Below are 17,669 nucleotides of genomic sequence, written 5' to 3'. Positions count from 1 at the left end.
CCTTGCATCACCGTTACAATAAATAAATAAAGAAAAAAACTAGGCTGGATTGGTTGAATTCTATCTTTTTTTAAAAAATTGGCTGTGTAAAATAGGCTGTGTGTTTTACAAATGTCCTTTGATCTTGGAAATGCCCTGGCCATTTATAAGCTTAAATATAATATAGGGAAATATCTGAAATTATTACATATTATGATTAAGCATACTAATGAATAAAGAATCTATTTTCACTGTCTTGGTTGAGTTTATGGGGATATCTTTGACACAATGCAAACAACTCATTCCATAGCATGCGATAGACCACAGTGGAATGGTGCATAGAACCTATGAGACAATATGATGTTCAGGATGAAAACATTGCAGGTTTTCTCAGCAAACTAAGGAATGTGGTTCTAAAGTTGTTTTCTTGACAGCTTTAGACCTTCTCAAAGAAGCTAAACAATCATAGATTAGTCGGTAAGGTGGTAAAGCCTAGGTTTTTTCTGTCAACTTGTTTTTTATAGCAGGCAAGCTAAAATCTTTCCATTTAAGATAAGCCTTACAGCTATGTATTTATTGGTAAGCTTCTTTCTTTCTTCTTTCCAAATCTGAAACAGCATCAGGTTCTTTAGGTTAATATTCCAGTCCCAAACATACTACACTGACGACTTGAAAAGCTTTGCTGCTATGGTAACCCAGCATTCTGACATCCATAAATGCTATGTATCATGCTGTGTATCTCAGCATCCATGAAGGGAGGGGTGTTCTGTGTGATCTCCTTACAGTATGGGTGCCAAGGATCAGGGTGGCACTAGGAGGCCTGGAGGGGAAGAAGGTTGTGTGACCTCTGATTTCTTCACTTTGCAACCTTTCCTCCAAACTGACTCTTGTTGAATTTGAAGCATTTCTCTTAATGTCATAAGGATGAGTCAATTATCCATGATAATTGAGTTCAAAGCCAGAAAAAAAATTAAATATGCTGGCAATTCAAAATACTGATTTAATTAAAAGTTTCAATTTCCCCTGCGACAATATTTATCTAACAAATTGAACACAAAGAAACTAAATGGACTTTCCTTATTGCGCCATCTCTCCTTCCATTTCATGGTTTCTGTTAAAAGAACCAAAAGATAAGAAGGAGGAAGGGAGCATTTTCAAAATTGGAACTTGATTTCTGAATTGCCTTGACTGAGAAAAGGTTGAATAAACTTTCTTTACCAAAAGAACTATGCATCGCACAGCAATTTATTGTTAATGTAACAAAAACTTTGTTATTTGTGTTATGTATTTTGTTCTCATCATTTTAAGGTGCCTATATGTTTCATTGTAGAGTTTAGAGTGATTAGAGAATCACAATGTATTTTGGCTCTTGAACTTACATTTATGCCATTTTTTTGCTCTTAAGTATCTTTATTTAAAAATGAAACAAAAATTTTGATCATATGTACTGTGTTCATTTTTTAAAACATATATTTGTTGATTGTAGTGTAAAAATTAATCATGTATAAGTCCTGTGCTCAAAGGATCATATAGGAGGTCATGTGACATGCACATAAATGACTAGCATGTTATTACATAGAAAATGATTTTTTAAAAAAAAACTGGCAAAATGTTGTGGAAATGGAGAGAATTGAGAAGTTTGAAATTAGAAGAGATTTTTTTTTTTGGCCAGTTCTGGGCCTTGAGCTCAGGGTCTGAGCACTGTCCTTGGGCTTTCTCAAGGCTAGAACTCTACCACTTGAGCTACAGGACCACTTCTGAATTTTTTCAATGCATGTGGTACCGAGAATTTGAAACTGGTCTTCATGAATGCTAGGCAAGCACTCTACCACTAGGCCAAACTCCTGGCCCTGAGAAGAGATTTTTATGATAGAGTTAAATAATTAACTACTAGGCTCCTGCATGCAGGGCAGGGCAGATCTATTTCTTTGCAATTTGATAGAAAATAACAGTTGAGTTGAACTCTGAAAACAAGGTAAGATATAGAAACATAAAGACAGAGACCAGGTTGTATACCTGTCTCAGTTTTCACTTTTCTTCCCTCTTTATTCTACTCTATCTATCTATCTATCTATCTATCTATCTATCTATCTATCTATCACCTATTTTCTTTCACCTATCTCAAAAGTTAGGCTGTCTTACTTTGGAAGTTACATTTGAATTTGTTGAATAGTCTCTTAAGAATACTGACTTGAATGACAAATTGCTAACTCTCATGTCTATTCTTGAACATATGGATTGTAATCCATCCTGGCAGAGACTTGGCAGAGTCTAGAAAGCCTTTCTACTCCAAATGTTTGTTGCTTCATTTCAAACTCACAAGGGATGGCTTGTGCACCAGGATGTCCTCTCTCTTTGGGTTTCAAAGCATTCAGACATAGTTGACCTCAGGACCACTTTCTTGCTATCTTGTTTTTGTTTGAGATTATCTTCAGGGTTTTAATAATGTATGTGTATTTCTCTCATACTTAAATGTACACTGCTATCAAAAAATAAATAATATAGGCTTTGTATCATTAACCAATGCTATTAGTATTTGTTTTAGACACATTATGGCAAAATTGAATTTTGTCAGGTATAAATAGCCTCAAAATATTGCTTATATGAGAAGTGAAATTCCAGCTATGTATGTGATAAATACTCTTGAAAAAAGAAAGCCTTAAATTCATCAATGTTGAGTTACATATATTTAATAAGAAAACCTCAGTGGTTTTGTGGATTTTATTCTATGGTATTGTACTCAGAATGAAAAAATACATAAACCTGGAACAAAAAATCTAAATACAAAATATAAAAATATAAATACAAAATTTTTCAGCCCTGAAACAATTGTATTCACTGGGTAAATGAGGCAATGACATTCACTTATTGTGTTTCTTTTAGTATCTCAAGGTTTCTGTAGCACTAGTCATCATCTCCTTTCCCACCCCACATATGACTCAAATATGTTTCTTTTGCTTGAGGCTCCTGATGAAATGTAAAGAATGAATAATGAATGCAGGAAGTGTTTATAATTCCTTCCTTTAGGACAATTATTTCCATTAATTATTAAAAGCTGATAATAAATTCTGATATTCTGAAAATGGACTAGGACAATTAGAAACTTTGTAGATACATAACTTTAAGTTATGTATTGAGGGAGATTAGTATAAATTAAAGAGGAAGTTAAAGGATTTAAAAAGGCCCTGAGGCTTATCTATAATTTCAGTAAGCCTTTGATGTTCGAGGTTGGAAAGCTGTCAGATAAGATTTCGGAATATATGAGAAGTAGTGTGAGTTGTACTGTTGGTGAGTGACACATTGACTTTTGAGCTGGTAAAAGCTTTTGAGCAAGGCTAGAAAGAATGCAGTGACCGTCTGTATCATGAGTCAGGTGCAAATGTGGCCAAGCAGGAGCTTCTAGAAGACCAAAAAGATTAAGAATAATAATGGCAGGCAGCTCAGAGAGAAAGAATTTAGCCTACTAGGTGGTTGAAGAAAAGTCTATTGCACGTAGGGTAGGGTTATAGATGCCTGAAGAGTCAGGGAAGGAAGGCTGAATCATCATAACTGCCATAGCAACTGAAACTGTAGTGATTGAAAGAGCTGAAGTAAACCTTAACCACTTGCACTTGTGTAAGTAGTATGTAGAAAGCATATGTAGACATAGTAAGCATTCAACCAATATTTGAGGTGAATCTGAAACTCCAACCTTCAAGCTACTTGTCATAGCCAACTTGCAAGAACTATGAGCATATTAAATAAAGGGAGGATGACAAAAAATACCTGGTAGTATCAGATGATTAGCAAAGTGCCTTTGATTTCAAGTAGTTACAACTCCTTAGAAGGCATGAAGTATTCTGTGAGAATACTTCAATTGAATCCTTTTGACAAATTAAACAAGTTAGTATGATAAATTATTGCGTAGATTTTCATATGCAAAGATTGCACCCTGTATTTTCTGTTGGCTTTTTTTCTTATTAAATTAATTTCTTTTCCAGTTTTCAAGATCTACTTTAAATAATTCTGTGTTCAAAATTATATTAGCTAAGAGCAGATATATAACTAGCTATTGATTCTCCTATCCATTCAGCAAATGTTTATTCAATACTTGTTAATTGTCAGATAGATAAAATCTAAACGTCTTTAGGTATGTTCACAGATAGGGAAACTGAAACTTAGGAGCAATTATTTATATTTATTATGAGAATTATCCATCACTGGAGGAGACATTTAAAATAAGAGTAGATGTTTGCAATCTAAAGTTAATGAGGGAAGAATGTTCCAGGGCATGGAAAGATTATTTTACAAGAGATTGTAAACACACAATGTGGTTGGGAAAATGGTAGGTTTAAATAGGAGGAAATAGAGACCACGGTTTTGAATTTTTAAGGATAAATAAGTGCTTCAGAGTGAAGGACAAGGAGAACAAGGAAGTTATAAAAACAGAAGAATTTTAAAAGATAGCTAAGTAAAATGAGTGAATTTTGGAGGGAGGAGAGCTGTGATTTGATATAGAAATTAAGAAAAAAGAAATTGAGGAACTGCCATACTGTTTCCTATAGTGGAGTTTGCACTCCCACCAACAGTGTAGTAGTGATCCCTCTTGGCCACATCCCCACGAGCATCTGTTGTTATTAGATTTCTTGATCCTGGCCATTCTAACTGGAGTGAGGTGGAATCTTAGAGTTGTTTTGATTTGCATTTCTTTTATGACCAGAGATGTCGAGCATTTCTTCATGTGTCTATAGGCCATTTTTATTTCTTCTTCAGAGAAGACTCTTCTTTAAGTCTTTGGTCCATCTTTTAATGGGATGGTTGTTTCTTTGGAGATTAGTTTTGGAGTGATTCAATTTTTTGACCTGTTGATATATTTTAGATAGGAGGCCTTTGTCTGTTGTATGGTTAGTGAAGATCTTCACCCATTCTGTGGGCTTTGCTAGCTATGTCCTTTGCCATACAAAAGCTCTGCAGTTTAATGCAGTCCCACTTATCCAGCCTTTCTCTGATTTGTTGTGTTTCTTGGTCCTTATTAAGAAAGTTTCGACCTGTGTCAAGGAGGCTTAGTGTATCTGCTATTCATTCTTGTAAAGTTTTCAGGGTGTCCGCTTTTACCTCAAGCTTCCCTATGACCCGGCAATTCCACTACTTGGCATTTACCCAATTGTCCAGAAACAAGGACATACTAAATCCACTAGCACAACGATGTTCATTGCGGCACTATTTACCATAGCACCTTCTATCTGGTGAATATAATGTAACCCTTCTATTAATTACAATAAAAATATATGAAAAAAGAAATTGAAAGTGCTTTGTAAATATGTACTTGAGAAACTTATATGTACTGGTGATGTTGAATGAAGACTTATGTACAGAAGAGGCTGTTAAAGGTAAGAGGCAGAGAAAATTCTGTATTTTATGTGCTAAGCATATAAAAATAGATGGATAACAAAGCATCCTTTAGTTTTCATACAGTTACCAAGGCTTGCCAGGTATTGCATGGTAACTCAGACTTGCCTATTAAATAACTATCACATGCAAGAGATACACTAAATGTTTTATGCCTTGGCATTGATGGCAGATGATTTCCTTATGCAGTGGTATGAGCAATGGCAGGATTTCTTGTTTCTGTATTTTTTTCTTTAATGTTTCCCCATGCCTGGCAAGTTTTCCATATGCTAGGCAGGGTAGACTCTTATTGCCATATGGCAGCATATAATATGAGAGAAAAAAATCATGAAGAAGATGCCTCTAGTTGTCTGAAGAGATTGCTTCTGGAAAATCACATACCCAGGCTGGGTTGCAGAATTATTTGTACTAGGCAGAATGTCTGGGCTAAGAAGGTAGGCAGTATATTCTCCATTTAGAAAAAAAATGTTGAAGACCTACCTGGTGAAGTTTCTATCTTTCTTAAGTAAAAAGAATAGCCAGATAAACTTAACACAGAATCTAACCAAAGTTGTTTACTTTGATGCTCTTTACAAGAACAAATTTAATCTTATTATAGAGGAAAAATAGAGAAAGAGCTAAGATGACTGATTTTGTTTGCTTATCCCTAAAAGAAATGGTTGCAAACTCCCAATTTAGTTGGCAAATGCTTTTATGAACATGGAGGTATGTGAGTAATTTTTTTAAATGAAAAGCTTTAAGACAATCTGTGAATAGTGTTGTTATAGTGTTATAGTGTTTTGGCTAAGGCCTGGTTTAGTGGTTGGTTGTTTTCACTTTTTACTTCCCTGAGCCTCAGTATGTTTATAGGTAAGGTAGATAATAATGCCCACTTTGCCAGAGCTATCAAGAACATTAAAAATAATATACATAATTATCTTGTGATACTATTACCATAGATGGAGGTCATTTCTGTTTGCTTCAGCTCTATAACTACAAAAAAACTATTGGTGCACCTCATGATAAGCAGTATCTATTTATCTATTTATTTTTATTTAATCACCATTTGGTTTATTTGTTTTGGTGCTAGAGATTAAATTAAGCACTTAAAAATGTGCTAGGCAAGTACCCTATCATGAGCTGCTTGCAAGGTACTCTACTACTTGAGTCATTCACGTAAACCACTTTAAAATGTGTTAGTAAATTCTATGCTAAATAAAAATGTCTAGATAAATTCTAGTGAAAATCCTACCTAGGGTCTAGCATTTTGGCCTAGATATAGCTTCAAAACAATATCCTTCTACACATACATTTTGAGTAGTTAGGAGTACAGCTGTTCCCAAACATGTGACCTGATTATTTGTTGGAACTGGTTGTCTTTGGCTGGCTTCAAAACCAAAGCCTCAGGATCTCTGTCTCTCCAGTAGGTGGGGCATACCACCATGTTCTACCCAGACATTAATTTGATTCTTTTCCTTTCCATATATTTTTATTGTAATTAATAAAGGGGCTACATTATATTCAGCAGATAGAGGGTGCAGTACGTCACACACATTGAAACACTTTCTCATGTCTTGGTGTCCATTTCCCTCCCCCCATACCCACCCTCATCTTGTTTTCTCCCCTTCCCTATCTGATTTCAAATAACCAAATAAACATATATACATTATATCAGATAACAAGGTGACAGCCAAAGACATGAGAGATAGGACATTAAGGACAACAATCCCTCGTTATATGGCTTTTGTTTCTATATCCTGGAGGTCCCTTCATTTAGCATCATACTATATGGACTTATGTATCTGAGTTTTGTTCTATTGTAAATCTCTGCTAGGAGAGCCCAAGGTTTTTACTGATTAGGACAAATGAGGGAAACCATTGAGCCTATGTTCCTTTGAATCTGGCTTACTTCATTTAATATGATTTTTTCTAAGTCTTTCCTTTTCTTTACAAATGGGGCAATGTCATTCTTTCTGACAGCAGCATAGAATTCCATTGTGCATAAGTACCACATCTTGTCTATCCACTCATCAACTGAGAGGCATCTAGGTTCCATACCTTTTCTATGGTAAATAGTGCTGCAATGAACACAATTGTGCTAGTGGCTTTAGTATGTCCTTGTTTCTGGAAGATTGGGTAAATGCCAAGTAGTGGAATTGCTAAGTCATAAGGGAGCTCTATGTTTAATCTTTTGAGGAGCTGCCATACTGTTTTCCATAGTGGTTGAATGAGTTTGCACTCTCACCAGCAGTGTAGTGATCCCTCCTGGTCACATCCCCTCCAGCATCTATTGTTATTAGATTTCTTGATCATGGCCATTCTATCTGGAGTGAGGTGGAATCTTAGAGTTGTTTTGATTTGCATTTCTTTTATGGCCAGAGATGTTTCTTCATGTGTCTGTAGGCCATTCTTATTTCTTCTTCAGAGAAAACTCTCTTTAAGTCATTGGCCCATTTTTAAATGGGATGGTTATTTCTTTGGAGATTAGTTTTGGAGTGATTCAATGTTTTTAGCTGTTGATATATTTTAGATATGAGGCATTTGTCTGTTGTATGGTTAGTGAAGATCTTCTCTCATTCTATAGGCTTTCTAGTTGGTTTACTGGCCATGTCATTTGCCATACAGAAGCTCTGTAGTTGAATGCAGTCCCATTTATCCAGACATTCTCTGATTTGTTGTTTTTCTTCGTTCTTATTAAGAAAGTTTCAACCTGTGCCAAGGAGACCTATTGTGTCTCCTATTCCTTCTTGTAAAGTTTTCAGTGTATTTACTTTTACCTCAAGGTCTTTGATCCATCTGGAGTTAATCCTGTTGCAGGGTGACAAAGAAGGATCCAACTTTAGTTTTCTGCAGGTGCTTAACCAGTTTTGCCAGCTCTACTTGTTGAAGAGGCTGTCTTTCTTCCATTGTATTTTTTTGGCTCCGTTGTCAACGATTAGGTGGCCATAGGTCTGTGGGTCCTCAGTTCTATTCCTTTGATCTTCAGGCCTGTTCTTGTGCAGTACCGAGCTATTTTGGTCACTATAGCTCTGTAATAAAGTCTAAAGTTTGTTATTGACATTCTTCCTGCACTGTTCTTTCTGCTAAGAAGTATTTTTGCTATACGGGGTGTTTTATTATTCCATATGAAATTTTGGATTGCCTCTTCTATTTCTTTAAAGAATGACATTGGGATATTGATGGGTATTGCGTTGAATTTGGAGATAGCCCTTGGCAAGATTGCCATTTTCACGATGTTAATTCTTCCAATCCAGGATCATGGGAGTTTTTTCCATTTCCTCATTTCTGCTTTAATTTCCTTTTTCACGGTTTTAAAGTTTTCATCAAAAAGGTCCTTTACACTCCTTATCCTTCAAGGATGTTGTTTGGAATAGTGAGGTAAAATATTAACAAATAATGATTGTAAAAGTATTTAAAACCAGGCTGGATATTCCACAAATGTAATTTAAAATTAAAGATAGGTTTTTTGGGCTATTTAGCATTATTGGGAGCATTTGGAGAAAGCATTCCATTTTTTTTTTGCTTAACCCTTTTGAAATGTGTATTGGCATAATGTAGTTTCTCTTCTTCACTAATATAATGCTGATAGGAAACAACCATCAAATTCTGAATACATGCTGAGAATAAGTATTTTCATTGCTCATTCATGGTCTGTGGTGAGCTCATCACTGCTGAGCTTCTTTGTTTTGAGCTAGTCTATGATTACATTCTTGGCTTTGTTTTAGATTTGGGTCTACATCAAAAGCAGGACCCATTCCTGGCTAGCAGAACATTCTTTTCCTTTAACCCAGGCTGATAATTCCAGCAGAATAAGTCAAATCACACCAACACCACTGCAGACTTTTATAGCATGTATTGTGCACATCTCTACTTATAGTTTATCTGCCAACGGAAGTGCAAGCTAAGCTAACACTGAGTATGGGGGCGGGGGCATGCACACTATATGACGGAGATATAGTGGAGAACTGAGGCTCATAGATGAATTCCACAATAGAATAGGAATAGTGACACAACATGCACACCATTATACTAATTAAAAGAAATAATATTAACTAAGCTTGTCAAATCAAATAAACTTCACAGTTTATTTCTGTTAGACAAATACAAATAAGTTTAAGAATTCCTCCCCATTTGTCAATGATTATGTTATTTCATCTCATCATTTCTCACAGAAGCCTACCCAAAGCATAGTTTTACAAGGTAGTGTGGAATCTTAGTATAGAATCCTGCTCTGGGTTTCTGTTGAATGAGGCCTCCTGGGTTGTGCTGCCTAGTGATGTTAATGCACAAAGAACTAAAAAAAGCAAACCTAGAATCCTATGGAAGTTATTCTTAGTCCACTTTGAGCTAACATTAGAAGGCAGATCAAATGTCTTAAGGACAGTTGCATAAAAGGAAAAGCTGCACAAAAGTTACTCAGAAAAAAGAGCTATTATTGTAAGGATTGAGCTATTATTGTAAGGATTTAGAACTTGACTTTTAAAAAATTATGATATGTTTGAGAAAAAGATTTGTATGCAATATATCCCAGCCAACTTAACTATCACTCTCCCTTTACCCCTCTCTCCGTTGTAAGCCAATCTTAATAGGTTTTATTGTTCTATTTTCATGCTTGTTAACAAATTACCTTGGCAATTTTCATCTTCATCTTTCTTGTTAACCTCTCTCATTGGTATCATTCCCAACTGATTATGTTTTAATTTCTTGTAACTCTTTTTTGCTATTTATTAATTTCACCAAAGGGTTTCACCAAAGTATTTCATACATGGGCTTATATTTTTGCTCAGAGAAACCCTCTGTAGCTTTCACTTAATTTACCTTATCAGTCCACTCTGATCTGAAATCTTTGATTTGAACATCCTGTCATATTGCAAATTTATCAGACTTTTCTCAGAAGCAAGACGTAAAATAATTAGATAAATTTGTATGTATTTGGTTATGGCATATGGCTAGGAGCTACCAAGCTTCTCTGCACACACACACACACACACACTTCTACCCAGAATTTCTTGTTTACTTCTTCCCAATCCTTTCCATAGTTGTGAATCACAAAATCCAACTTTGACTACTTTATGGAGAAAGTCAAGTATTTAAAGATGTTAAGAGGCTCATAAAGTGATTGGAAGTGCTTCAGTAAACAAAGCTGGTGGCCATGCAGCCATGAACCAAAAATGTGTCCGTTCTTATTCCAGTGCATGCAACAATACCCTCCATTTTGATCTCATACACAGCTGGTTACCCTGCCCAGCCCATAGTACTTGTTAATGCTGCACCAGCTGATATCTAGCCAAAGCATCTCTTCCAATCCCCATTCACTCTGGATCACTTGCTCCTAATGTAGCCTTTTATGATTATGTGTCAATGGCACAGTCTGTAATGAGAGCACACTCTAGTTTTTAAGAGTGCTGGGAAAATGAGTATCTGGCAGTTTTAGCTTCTGCTGGCTTGAGTGGACTCTGCCTCCTATTGAAACTCATTAAAAGTGATACATTTATCAAATAGATTTAGAATCTATCCATAAACAAGTTATATCATTTTTTCTCTATTCATGTAAAAAGTGTGTCTCTCAAGGCAGTCTTGTTGGAACCCCCTCTTCTACAAGGATAGATCAGGCTCTTTCTAATGTACTCTCACAAAACTCCCCATTTTTCCATGGCATTGACTGTTGTTTTGTAATGTACAATTGTGCAGTTCATAATTTGCTGTGTGCTTTCTCTGCTAGCCTATATGATTTCTGAAGACAGTTGGTATGTCTATCTTATTTTTAATCTATAGAACAGGCATAGAGAAGATGCCTAATAAAATATTGTCTCAGTGAATGCATTGAATGTTCTTGTCTCCCATCATGCTTTTCAATAGTGTCTGCAATTTTAAGGGGTCTGTACTTGACGGAAACTTGTAAAGTGATTATTTCTTTTGCTGAAAACTGGAGATAAGAGGGGAAATCTACATGTACTAAATTTTAAATTAAGAATATTTCAGTTGGGCCTGGAGTTTGGCCTAGTGGTTAAAGTGCACGAACACCCGGGTTCGATTCCTTGGTACCACATACATAGAAAAAAGCCGGAAGTGGTGCTGAGGCTCAAGTGGTAGAGCTCTAGCCTTGAGAAAGACCAAGGACAGTGCTCAGGCCCTGAGCTCAAGCCCAGGACTGGCAAAAAAAATATTTCAATTGAACATGCATATGAGAGATCCTGAGAATTTGGCTGTGTTACTGGCACCTTTATTATTGTAACCTTTCCAAGTTAGAATTCTTTTGTATACCTTTCTCCACTTGCATTATCAAGTTATGTTGCTCAAATCTCATACTTCTCTTCATTTTCAGATCTATCCTTTCCATTCTTTCCTTGGACATCATTGTGTTAAGACTTCTGAGAGCCTTTGTATTGCTTTATAGTTGATAATCTGCCTTCTTGTCTATAGATAAGTTCTTGCTATTCTTTACAGAGAATGACTGGGGAATTGCATTTTAAAACAGTTCATAATTATGTGGATTATATGTTTTTTTCATAGAAGCTATATCATAATTGTGGGTTTCATCCTAATCAAGTGTTAACCATCATTTATAATAATTAAACCCATTACTATACAGAGATTAAAATGTAATCAATCAAGTATGAAAATACGTTCTAAACACCATAAAATATGTTTAATTAATTATGGGGTTCTGGTATGTAGTTAAAAACTAAATAGGGGGTGGGGGGATTTATCATTGAAATTTGCTATTAAAATTTTCTATAGTTAAAACCAGTCTATTCACAACCAGTTTGAGTTTCCACATGTGTGTGGATAGATGAATGTTTCTCTTGTTATCCTACTTTTACTGGCTTTACCTCTCTTTTTTTTATTTTTTGTTTTTTCACTCATCTTTCAAAATTGCCCTTGGAAAGGCTTCATTATCCAATAAGCATTTCCCAGTGCAAACAATACACTACAACAAATCATCCTTCTTTAACTTCATGGAGTTCGTAGTCTGATAAAGGTAGAGGCACTGGCCCTTGATGGCACTGAAAGGAGTCTTTGAAGGAAAGGGAGCCTAAACAACACATAGAATAAAATGCATGAGGGAAAATAGATGCATAGTGGCTAATTATGATACTGAACTTAACTAGTGACTCCTATTTGTCTGGAAATTACTTATCTCTTTTCTTAAGGAAGTGACTATATCGATCTATAAATTGAACTCCTTGTTTCTGTAAATCCCACATATGCCTCTGATCTCCCATCCACATCACACACTCTCTTTCTGCCTGGATTGCCCTCAAGGCCTAATAATCAAGCTTTTGCTTTCCTATCAAATAGCATTTGAAAATTTTAAAATTCACGTCTTTTTACTTCAGAGCCTATGCTCTTTCAAAGAGAAAGGAGAAGTTGCTTCTCCTGATTGTTGTTGCTTGTATTGTGTATTTTAAAGGCTGGTAAGTCTTTATCTAATTTAGAACCACGTATATTTCTGTTTAAAGCATTTTAAACCCACAACCTTGATGTCATTCATTCTGTAAATTCTTGAGATATTGCAATGATTGAATTTGTTGATTGTGGATTTGTTTGCCTCAAACCCCTGCCAATGATTTCCAGGAGCATTGTCAATTTGTAGCAGTTCCAAACCACCATCATTTACAAAACAAAAACTCAACTGTGCTATGTTTATGCAGAATTTAAAACAATCAATAGATATAAGGTCCTTTGTAATACATATGACCTAGTTGTAGAATGACATTACTGCCCAATTGTGTATCTCCATAATTATTGATTTTTTTGGTTTGCTAATATATGAGCAACAGAAAGATTTATTAGAAAGAGAACCAGGGTTGGGAGCATAGCCTAGAGGTAGAGTGCTCGCCTTGCATGAACAAAGCCCTGGGTTCTATTCTTTCGTACCACATAGAAAAAGCTGGAAGTGGAGCTGCTCAAGTAGCAGAGCACTAGCCTTGAGCATAAAGTGTCCAGGGACAAAGCCCAGGCCCTGTTTTCAAGCCCCATGACTGGCAGAAAAATTAAACAAAGAGAACCAAGTAATAAATTACATCCTGGTTCCCATCCTGAATCCCATCTTTTGCTCTTGAGCAAGGCACCTTTCTCCTATCAAATGTCAACTTTTCCAGAGAGGAATCAGGAATAATCATTCCTTCTCTGACAGGATTATTTTAAATGTGAAAATTCTTTTGAAATGTAAAATGTGCAATGTGTTAATGGTTATTTAACCCAATAAATAAGCCACAATCTTTCATAGTAGCATGTTTAAACACATGTCATTGATGTTGTACACATTTCCTGCAATTGGATGAAATCATCCTCACAAAAAATAAAAACCTCACACACACACACACACGCACACACTCACATACAGAACACAAAGCTGGCTGGGTAGCTTTCTTCTTGGCAGATGCTGTAATGTGATATGCATTATTCCACTGGGAAAACTTCTGGAGATTGCACGTGAAGTTTATTTCAGCTTTAGCTATGTGAGACACTAGGACAAAAATTAGCTCTCTGCAAGAAACAGTCTGAACAACACCTTTAACTTGAATCTAATGGACCTCATTTCTGGCATGTTTGACTTGTACTTGCTAAAATTTGTATGATGTTGTCCTAAACATTAACGGAGCATTCAGGGAGAAATTAGCTCTGGTACAATTCAGTTGCATTTGAGATTGTCCTTCAGAGCTATTTATCAATGGAGAGACAAAAGATTTAAAAAACACAGCCTTTTGAAGAACAACTGCTGATCAAAGATGGAAGGGCTGGATCTTGACAGAATTTCAAAAAGACAATCATAAAATGTATTCAATTTTTTGTATATAAGTTAATCCTCTCACTATTCCAAATATTACTCAAAGTATTAAAATATATAATCCAAATTTTCTACATGGAGATACTACATTAAGAAAGGTGATTGTATGCTTTCCTCTATCTTAAAAATCAATATCTACACAGAAAAAACTGGCATCTTTAGTTCCTGAAAATGAACTTAAAATCATTATAAAATCATTTAATTTTAAATTTTTATTTTTCCTGCTTAGCATTTTTGGACTTCTAGTCTATCTTAGGGTTACTTCACTACAAATATTATCTATATTCTTTTATGTTGGAGTCATGCCCCTTCCTTTCAAAAAACATTTAACTTGCCAAAGCAAGTCTCATTAACATGACAGCATATAAACTGACTGCTTACTATATGCCATCTACGTTACTGATAATAGAGGAAGCAGTTAATTAAACCCAAAATGAAAAATAGTTGATCTTAATATTTTTCTTTATTTTATGGGCTACCAGAATGTAAGTTTCCTGCAGTGGGGTGGGGAGGAGAGACGTACTCAATGATCATTTCTATTTGTTTGCTTTAGTACCTCTCTGCACACTGAGAATTGCTATTTCCTTTGGTTTGGGAGAGACAGTGTGTGTGTGTCTCAAAGCAGTGAGTATTGAAACTCATGCTGCTTCTGCTAGACTTTCACCTGGTGTGCCTGGTCTCAAAATTGGCTTTATTTCCAAAAGGCAGTTGGGGAATTGATAACACAGCTGCTCTACTTGATAACAAAGAAGCTGCTTACATTCTAAGCATTCAGATATTGCAGAATGATCACATATTTTATAGGCTGCTCTATGTATCTACTAGAAAATGTGCATCAGTAAATTGCAAAAATGTATTTGTTGAGGTTTTACATGGCATTTCTTTCTTAATTGAACATAGTTTACAATAGTGCTGCCCATCCTGCCTTTGTTATATGTATGTATATTTTTATTGTTGAAACAATTTGCTTCGTAGATTAAGCAATAATATGTATCATTGGGTATACTTTCTGGACTGTTTAATTATCTGAAGACAAAATATGAGATGGAATACTTTATTTCTTAGCAGGATTGGACAGCAGCTAGTCTAACCAGATTTGAATTATCACAAGAAAGGAAAATAGAGAAAACAATAAAAATACGTGAAAGCTAAAAAGAAAGGGTTACTTGTTGGTAATATGCAGTGAGGAGAGATTCTTTCACTTTGTTTTAGTTCACTAAATAAACAATCTGTCTATTAATATGTGGTGAACTGAATCTGCTCTATCAGCCTAAGTGTTAGAGAGAGAGAGGTATTATGTAAGGGAATTTTCATAACCACACTAACCAATACATTTAGATCTCCAGAGAGGAAGCTCTGTATTTGACAAAGTATTTGGGAATGATGTGGAAGACCAGAAAATAAATAGTAAGATATATAGATATAGATATAGATATAGATATAGATGTATGTATGTATGTACAGTGTAAAACTGCATATATAGTTAAAAGGGAAAAAAGAGACATTAAAGTGAAAAAAGGAGATGAGCAGGATTCTTTACGAGTTGTTAGGGAGATCTATGAGTAGGGTCATTGTATGTGAGAACATGAAATGAATGGATTTATTTAAAAAGCTTAATTCTTTGACTCGATTATATATTGGCTTATTTCATGCAGTTAAGGTAATGAGGCCTGGACTTTACATTTGGTGATCAGTATGCCAGTCACCTGTAACATGTATTCTTTTAAAAATTTTGCACAAGTTTATTTATCATAGAAATCATAATTTCTGTAGAAAAATCAGGTACATAAAATAAAGAATTCATCTTCCTTCAGAGATATGTAAAGTCACCATTTCATATTTTGTACTTGAAATCTTCATCTTTCAATTGTATATATATTTTCATATATCCAGACATGTTAGACAATATTGCACATGCTTAACAATTGTTTTCAGTTGTCTAAATTTTTTAGCATCCAAATCTATGTATTTCTGTTTTACATATATAACTTGAGTAGGTCATTTAACCAGATGGATGGATTGATAAATTGATTGCTTTCACCAATCTCATTGGTTTTTCACATAAAATTTGCTGAGTATCTATTAAACCTATTAGATACAACTGACAACAAATACGAGGTGTCTATTTTCAGAAAGTTTATACTGTAGAAAGACAATAAACCAGATTTTGGAAGCAGGTTCTCCATTCTCTTCAACCTGCAAGCATAGAATGAGGGATAAATTTGTATTAGTGAATGGTTGGTGAATAAGACCAAGGGTTATGTAGAGGCAAAGATGTCATGATGGTGAGAGATAGATGCCTGTTATCTTGTAACAAGTTTGACATTATTCTTAATTTTGTTTTAGAGTTGGATTTATAAAATAAGTGAGTATAAATTGCATGTTACAAATTCTGGAAAATATGCCATCATACATCATTTTAGAAAGAAAATCAATATATGCCTTGCTTATTATAACTACTAAGTAGGTAATCCAACAAAAGCAATTTTATATTTCAGTGTTATTTTATATAACCTTAAACCTGTCTTACTCTACAAGATTAGAATACCCCTGTACATCTCAAAAACTGGGAAAGGATTGGGATGTTAGATGGTGATTTCAAAATAAATGAACAAAATGGTGACTGTAGTTCTCAAAAGAATTAAATTTTGACTTTGTTGGTTGTATGGGTGTACTCTAGGATATTTAAAGAGGAAAAGACTGGGAAAAATACTAAGCTCTAAGAATAGCCAAATGATAAAAACCTGGCTAAACTCAGTGATTTATGAGAATAAGAAGAGACTTGGATTTTAATTGTTGTTTCTGATACAATGACAGATCTCAGGGAGTCCACAAATTTCAATCTGTTTCCCATTTTAATGGTAATATGTACATAAATCCTAAAAGAATGTCTCATAGAAGATGTGCTGTTATCAGAAAGAATAGACTGGCGAGTCACATAATACGTATGATTATTTCAGCTATTCATTATGCATATAGACAAAATATTTCTGTGATTAAGTGCTATTGTTTAGACTACTGGTTTAATATCATCCTGTGTAATTATAACAGTATCAATCTCCACTATCTCACTAGATTTTTTATGTGACATTATTACTATTTTCAGGGATACAGTTTATCAGTTTTCTTTCTGATGAAACAAATAAGAAGGAAAAGAAGACCATGAGAGGGAGAGAGGGAGGTAGAAAGGAAGGGAGGAGGGAAGAATGACGAAAGGAAGGAAGGGAGGGGAAAGAGGGAAAGAAAAGCAGGAAGGAAGGGGAGGAAGGGAGGAAGGAATAAAAGAAGGAAGGAAGGAAAGGAGGGAGGCAAAGCCTGCTACATGTAGACACAAAGCCTGCATGTTTTCAGAACCAAATTTCATCTACAAAACAATTCAGTAAATTCGTTTTGACTTTCAAGAGCACTGACAGTTCTAACACTGAATAAAGAAGTAAGATAGGAAATATGCTGAGAGACTGAAGAGAGTGACTATTGACTAGCTTCATATTTTCAAGATCCCCAGGGCACTTCTAACAATCTTATTTTC

The 17,669-nt window shown here is 35.1% G+C and overlaps 1 protein-coding gene across 1 annotated transcript in view; it reads left to right on the top strand.

The window, feature by feature from the left end:
- Ccdc59 (coiled-coil domain containing 59) overlaps nucleotides 1-17,669 on the top strand; it is a 96,689-nt gene that overhangs the window by 78,215 nt on the left and 805 nt on the right. The window lies entirely within an intron of this gene.

The sequence above is a fragment of the Megascapheus bottae genome, chromosome 2 (assembly GCF_031878675.1).
Source record: "Megascapheus bottae isolate mThoBot1 chromosome 2, mThoBot2.hap1, whole genome shotgun sequence".
Lineage (NCBI taxonomy): Eukaryota > Metazoa > Chordata > Mammalia > Rodentia > Geomyidae > Megascapheus > Megascapheus bottae.
This window is presented reverse-complemented; position numbering and strand designations above follow the sequence as displayed.